Here is a 7691-nt window from a genome sequence, read left to right on the forward strand (position 1 = left end):
CCATACGGATACAATACATGGATCTAACATTGAGAAGTGGCTTGGAACCATTAAATCTGAAATAAAGTCCATAAAGATCAATAATGTATAGACGTTTGTTGATTCACCTGAAGGGGTAAGATCCATAAGGTGTGAGTGGATTTTAGATGGATAAGAGGTGCAGATGGAAAGGTGGAGACCTATTAATTCTATCTGATTGCCAAATAATTTCATCAAAGTTATAGTGTTGACTATGACAAGACGATTTTCTTATGACAATCCTCAAGTCCATTCAGATTGAATCAAGCTTCTCAGAGTTAGAATATATATTTTGAATATATGCTTCGTTAAGAAAGAAGCAGAATCCTGTATGTACAAATGGGCTAATAATTTTGTAAAACTATTCTTTGTACTGTTTGGATAAAATTCTCTTAATCGAAAATGACATCCCTACATTACAGAGAATAAAAGCTTGGTTGTCATCTCTGTTCTCTATAAAGATTTGGAAGGTTATGAGAACCATCATTAAATATTTATGAAATACTAAGGACCAATGGCTTGTTTATAGAGAATCTGACTTAAAACTTATGGAATACTGATTCCAATTTTTAGTCGGATGGAGATGATTAAGTTGTGTCAGATTGTATTTTTATCCTAAAAAGATGAGCGACATGCTAGAAATATTCCATGCAATAGTTGGTAGCCAATTTTATTTGCGATACGGAGTTCTTTGCAACATTTGATGCTGGTAAAGAAGTTGTTTGGTTATGAAAACTCATCAGCGAGCATGGAGTGGCACCCTCCATTAATGATCCAGTCTTTCTATATTGATAGCAGTATTGGAGGCATAGCTCAAGCTGAAAAATTGATGTTCAATCTGTGAACCAAATATTTTCTGCATTGCAATCAACTTGTTCGATAAGAACGAAATAAAATTGACCTTAGGAAGATCGACTGAAAGGAGAACTTGACCGACCCATTGACTAGAGCAATCGGATCTAATGAGTTTAATGATCTAAAATGGAAGATGGGTATTTGATACTGATCTAATTGGCTTTAGTCCAAATGGAAGCTATTGGAAAATGTATCCTAAAGTCCATCATCTAGGTTGTAGATGATTGTGCTCCATATAAGTATATGAATTATAGAATGATAAATATTATCTAACAGATTCATCATAAGGAATATATCTTCTAAAATAGAACTCATATGTTATAATGAAATCCTTAGAATTACTTTCAAAATGATAAAGGAAGATTTATCATGTGGTTCTTAAATCCTGCTTGCAATCAAATGATACTATTGTTACAAGGATAATAATTGTATCAAGTGTAGGTTGTTGTATACCATATTAGTTGGTTGTCCTCTTAACCAAGACATGTGGTGACATGAGTATGACATACGGATGATATATAGGAGTATATTTTACTGAGCGTGACCACTTTCGGAGTAATCTACTGTCAAGGGTTGCTCTATTGGGATATAGGTATATGTGTCCCTCAGATCTGAGGCTGTCTTGATGACTTGCAAGTAACTCACTGTGCTTTGGTACCAGACTATCCGAATTTTTAATTCGATGATGCAAGGTTTCTGGGTACAGTCAAGTACTTATGAAGTCTGAGTGTGAGTCAAGATGGGATTGACCGCTCCAAGTAAAATTAGAGATGATGCATCATTATATTTCAATTTAGCAAAATTTTGGCCAAAGTAGTCCTAATGAAGAGTCATAAGATTTCTGAGGTTGAAACACAATGTGGACCACTTTTTTTGGGTTGATAGTTTACCTTTAGTCATCCTTGAGCATCAAGTGTCAAAGGGATAATTATACAGTAACTATATCCACATGGGTTCTAGAGTGTTGCTAGGCATACATTCGGCCTATCCGAACGTCGGATCTCATTGCTAGATGGTTACATCGATTAGTACAAGAATTATTCTTGTGCTATCAATTTAGGTTCGAACCTATGGGGTCACACATATAGAAGTACTTATCCGATCAAATAGCTGATCAACAATTATGAATTATTGAAAGGTTTAATTATCAATTTGATTGATCATTAATCTTATGCAAAGATTACAATAAATTATTTACTAATAGTTAGTAAATTAAAAAAATAATTAATTGATAATATGATTACTAATTGGCTCAATTTGATTGAGAAATAGAGATTGGATTAGATCTAATTGAATTAGATTCAATTAGATTGGATTTGGATTAATTGGATGCAGCCCTATTAAATAACAAGACCTATTCCAATTGATCTTAAGGATGCATGAATATGTATTTTATAGGCTTGGATTGGATCTAACCTTATTTGATAATAAGCTTTGATTAGATCAAACCTCATTGGATAATAGGCTTGATTGGATCAAGCCCTATTATCAAATAGCTTCCCTGAATCCTTCAAGAATCAATCCCTGGATCAATGGGGTTTTCATCTAACTAATTGTGATTCAATTGGAGCCTAATAATTAGGCTAAGATCTAATTAATTTATTTGTTATAACTAATTTTAGGTTAGTTAGGATTGGGTCCAAGAATTAGTTAAAATTTGACCAAGATCTTAAATCCTATTTGGAATAGGACTAAACCCAAACCAAGTCACCCCATGTGATAGTTAAATCCTCCACGCCACATCTCTTCATGTTGCGAAGAAACCCCATGCCTCATCACGAAGCACGACCCTCTCTCTTCTCTTCCTTCTGTGAAAAAGGAGGTGCCCCATCTCCCTTCTCGCCTAAAAACAAGGAGGGGGCGTCCAAGAGTTGGACACCCCAACATTCCACACGCCAACACCTTGTTTCTCCTCTTCTTCTTAGTATATTTTCTTAATATTTTTTTACTAATTTTTGGGAATCAAAAAGAGACTTCTCTTCTGGTTATACAGTATAAAATTAGAGAAGAAAAGTTCTTTCCAAGGAGAGAAAGATCAAGGAAGAAGAAGGGTCTTCTTTCTTGCGTGTAGCCTTGAAGAAGAAGGAGTTCTTCTTTCAATTTTTTTTTATTTTTTTTCTGAATAAAAATTATATTAGATCTAATTTTTAACATATAGATTTAGAGAAAAAATATCAAAAAAAATCTAGTTTGGTTTTGATACTTTTTGAAGTTTTAGATTAAGAAAGAAGATGGGTCTTCTTTCTTACACGCAGCCTTGAAGAAAAAGGTGTTCTTTTCTAGATATTTTTTTTATTTTTTTCTAAAATAAAAATTAGATTAGATTTTATTTTTAACATAAGAATTTGGAGAAGAAATACTAAAAAAATCTGGTTGGACATTTGGGGCTTTCTTGAGTTCTTGATCAAGAAGAAAAAGAGAGAAGAAGAGAGAAGAACAGTTTTCTCTTGGATTCTTCTTTTAGATTTTTTTGAATCTCAAAATTTTATGTGATTTTTAATATAAGAAATTAGATTAGATCTAATTTTTATCATAAAAAATTATAGAAAAAAAATTCTTCTCAAGGGCGTGAAAGAAAGAGAAAAAAGTTCTCTCTTATACATGAAAAATTGAGAAGAAAGGGTTCTTCTCTTGATCTCTATTATAGAGATCAGATGCATGGATCCAAGAAGAAAAGGAGAGGATCTCCTTATTCTTTAATTTTATCATGTTCCTCTCAAATCAGCCAATGGATGGTGTCTTCGTGAGTTGCACTCCTAGGGAGATCGATCAGCACGAGGACTTTGTATGGATACCAGTAGAGGCCGGATGCATGTGCGGCTGTCAAGCATGATGAAGAATTATCTATCATGGATTTCAAATGTGGTGATCTACTACCCGCACTCAGGTATGAGATTTTGATCTAGATTAATTTTTAGATGTAATCTAAATATGAATTAGATATGATCTAATTACACTTAGATATGTTCAGTATATGCTGATTTTAGATTTTAGATGTACATATATGCATATTAGTTCATGTCATAGATCATATATGATGATTTAGATTTGATCTAAGCATGCATTATAGATTAAATTATTTAATCTACATATGCTCCACTGCAAAATTTTAACAATCTATGCACATCACCCACCATGCTTCCCTTCAAAAAGGGTGTCCAATTTATTTGGTGTTCAAACTCCTTGCCAGAGAAGGACTCTTCTCTAAAGTGCGTATAATTTCAAGGGTCATCAGATGACATGATGAAATAAAAGAAATGCATGGAGAAATAAAGAAAGGAATTAAGAGTTTGATATGAAATGGACTCTTCCATTTCATCGCACAAAACATATGAGCATCCCTTATTTATTTTGGCATGTAAATTCCTTCCAAGAGAAGGACTCTTCCTCCTCTTTCATGCCCCATATCCCAGGTGCCATCATGTGACACGAGGATTAATGAAAAATGCATGAAACCAACATAAGGAAATTAAGATAAGTATAAAAGAAGGACTCTCCTTCCTAAACTCCTAAAATAAATGTGATGCCACATTATTCTTTGGTGTGGTGAATGACATGGAGGTGGTGGATTCACATAGAACCTTTCATAAAATTCAGATAAACCAACTAATAAATTAGATGGTTCAAACCCAATCACATTAGGTTAACGCAACAAGTCTAGGTTAGCACAAATACTTTGTACTGAACCCAATTAGGAACTTGGGTTAATTCATGTACTAGCAATTTAATTAGCCCAATGAATTTATAACAAATCCAAATAGATTGGATCAAGACCAAATTCCTATTGTGTGTGATCCATTGGGTTCCAAATCTAGCCAGCAATGAATCCAAACTCTTGACGTAATCATAATCTGATTGGATTAGGTCAGCTCAAGAGTTCCAATCAACTAGGACTCTTCCTAATTGATTCTCAAATTAAACTCTTTTAATTCTGATGAGTCACAAGTCAAGATTGACATCTAGCAATATATCATGACTATCCGAAAGATTTAAAATTTGATAGAAATATCAAAATTATCTTTTTTTGATGAGTTACTGCATAATTTAATTTTTTGATCACACAACATCTCGGAAAGGCCATGGGTATGAAAATATGTCCAACCCAAATACCTATCCATATGTATCTCGATCCAATGATGATGACTTGATAGATGAACTAGTAGAAATCTTTTCTTCTGTTCATCCCTACTCTGGTCAGTGACTCTCAAGTCATCATTCTATGAAATCACATAGGATGTTCTCTCCTCCTACAAGAGTGATCGATTCTTTATTGACCACTCACAACCTCCATGCACACTTCACCATATCTAGAATATTCTACACATATCTCAAAATAATGTACTAGGAAATAAACCAAAGTAAGGATCTACATACACAAGATACCATGATGATCTTAGATCAAAGGATCACATGCACCACTCTCACTGAAGAACCATCTGTCGACATGCTATAAGACTTCGTCAGATATTCCTCTTGCGGGTCAGTTCAGTGAACTTATTCTCTAATGAGCACCTACATCTTTGTATTAGTATCACCACATAAGTGATTATGAGATCAACCTCCCTCTCCATCGAGCAAACATATGATGTACCAGTCTTACCGACATCATCGATCTCCAACTCGATGATCCAACAATTGGAAATATTTTAGATTAAGGCTATCAAGATTTTAGGTCTCACTAGCATGATCTCATCATGGCCCTAAAATCATTGCTCTAATCAATGAGATTTACATAATCATAAAAAATATAATGCAACAAATGATAAAACACAATACCTCAAAAATAAAAATAATTAATGTCATACAAATGAAAAGAAAGAAATCACAGAAAAGTCCCTTTGCATCCCCATGCGATTGGCTTGTAGGGCACTATTCTTTCAAATTTCAGATCTTAAATCAAACTTTTTAGATCTAAATTCTTTGCATGAAAAATAAGTTTTGATCTTAAAATAATTTTAGATCATACATAGAAATATATATTATATACATGAATAAGTTCAAGTTATAGAAATAAATTTCAGCCTTAAACATGCTTTCATATATCATATATACGAATCAAAATAGATCTCAAAACTCTTTTCAAATATAAATAATAAAATATATATCACATATATACTAAAAAATTACATCTAAAATTTTATTTAATTAAAAATTTTAACATCATTCTAGGACAACCGTAAGCATAACAAGTTATGCTAAGACAACCTTATATTAGAACGACATCAAAAACTTTCAGATCTAAAATTTTTTTCTACAAATTTTAGATCTAAATCTTAATCTCATGCATATGATGTGGCTCTAATACCACTATTGAGATTTCATAATTTTATGCATGCAAAAATTTAAAAAAATAAGTATGCAGTAAAATTTAAAAATTTTAGAATAAATCTAATTTAATCTAAGCATGCATAAGATCAAATCTTAAAATTATAAATAGGATCTACATATGTGAGATAGAATTTAGATATAAAAATTAAATAGAATAATATAAATAGACTTCATACCTTGGCACGAGTCGATCTTCACCACGAACTGATGATCATGGATATCTTTCGAAGGTTCTTTGAAGCCGCACAAGTATCCGACCTCTACGGGTATCTACACAAGACTTCAATCTGATCAAAAGCTTATTGATCTCATCGGAGTGCTAGCTTCCTTATAGAGATCACATTTAATGGTTGAATTTTTTTTTTCTCTCAAGACGATCTTAGAAAATAAGAAGAAATAAAAGGATGATGATCTCTATGCTAGAGATCATGAGAAGAACCTTTTCTTCTTTTTTCTTTCTAAAATTCATGCACCAAATCTCTATACTAAAGATGTAAGAATTTTATCCAACTTTTGGACAAAGAGGAGAGAAAAGACATGTCCAAACTAGGACAAAATCTGAAAGAGAAGTTGTCCTAACAACCAACCTTTGGTTGTTGGTAAGAAAGAAGAGATATGCTTCAGCTTACCTCATGCCAAGCACCATCACACCATCCCTCTCTCTCTCTTGAATTTTCATGCACATCTCTCCTCTGGTTTGGCATCAAATCTGATCTCTATCAGCCCATCCAACGCCCTATATGGTGCTAGGTTTAAATAGGAATTGGTGATAGAGATTAGATAGAAGATAAGAATCCAAACTTCTTTGGACTCAAGGATTTTATACCGCCCACCACCAAATTTTTTGCACCTAGGTTTCCCACAGAAAGAGAGGATTATATGACCTTCTTTCATGCTAAATAAGAGAGAAGGTGTGGAAAAATATTGGCATGCAAATCTGGTTAGATGTGGGACCTTTTATGGTGCATGGAGAGGGAGGAGTTTAAAGATTTTAGGACTCTTCTTTAGGTGGCTGATTTAAACTAATTTAAACTCTAACCAATTCTAATCATATTAGAGATTGATTAGCCCCAAATAGATTAGAATCCAAATTTAATTAGGAGTCCAAACTATTTAGATTAGATGTCATCTAATTATAGGAGTCCTAGTCTTTTTGGACTCTCTCTTAGTGCTTGAGTCAAACTCAATTTAATCGTAATCTAATTAGGATTTAGTACACCCATGAAGAAAAAAATTTTTAGTCCAAATAAGAACTCAAACTCTCTTAATTAGATCCTAGTCTAATTAGAAATTAAGTCAAATCCAAATCCTAATTCAATTTAAAATTATACTCCCAAATAATTTGGTTATCTCATAACCCAATTAGGCTTGATCAAATCAAATCCACGTCAAGTCAAATTAAGTTTAATTTAATTAGACTTGATGCAAGCCCTATTGCTCAATCAAATTGAGCCAATTAGCACTCCAATTGCTAATTAATCTTCCTGTAA

The 7691-nt window shown here is 33.0% G+C and overlaps 1 long non-coding RNA gene across 1 annotated transcript; it reads right to left on the minus strand.

The window, feature by feature from the left end:
- Positions 1 to 3462: 3462 nt before the first annotated feature.
- Positions 3463 to 7026, minus strand: LOC140851535 (uncharacterized). The gene is made up of 3 exons (XR_012134251.1): positions 6831 to 7026; positions 6378 to 6471; positions 3463 to 3693 (listed from the first exon to the last, which is right to left on the minus strand). It is a non-coding gene; the product is annotated as an uncharacterized lncRNA (long non-coding RNA).
- Between the last annotated feature and the right edge of the window lie 665 nt (positions 7027 to 7691).

Source organism: Elaeis guineensis, chromosome 9, assembly GCF_000442705.2.
Source record: "Elaeis guineensis isolate ETL-2024a chromosome 9, EG11, whole genome shotgun sequence".
Classification (NCBI taxonomy): Eukaryota; Viridiplantae; Streptophyta; class Magnoliopsida; order Arecales; family Arecaceae; genus Elaeis; species Elaeis guineensis.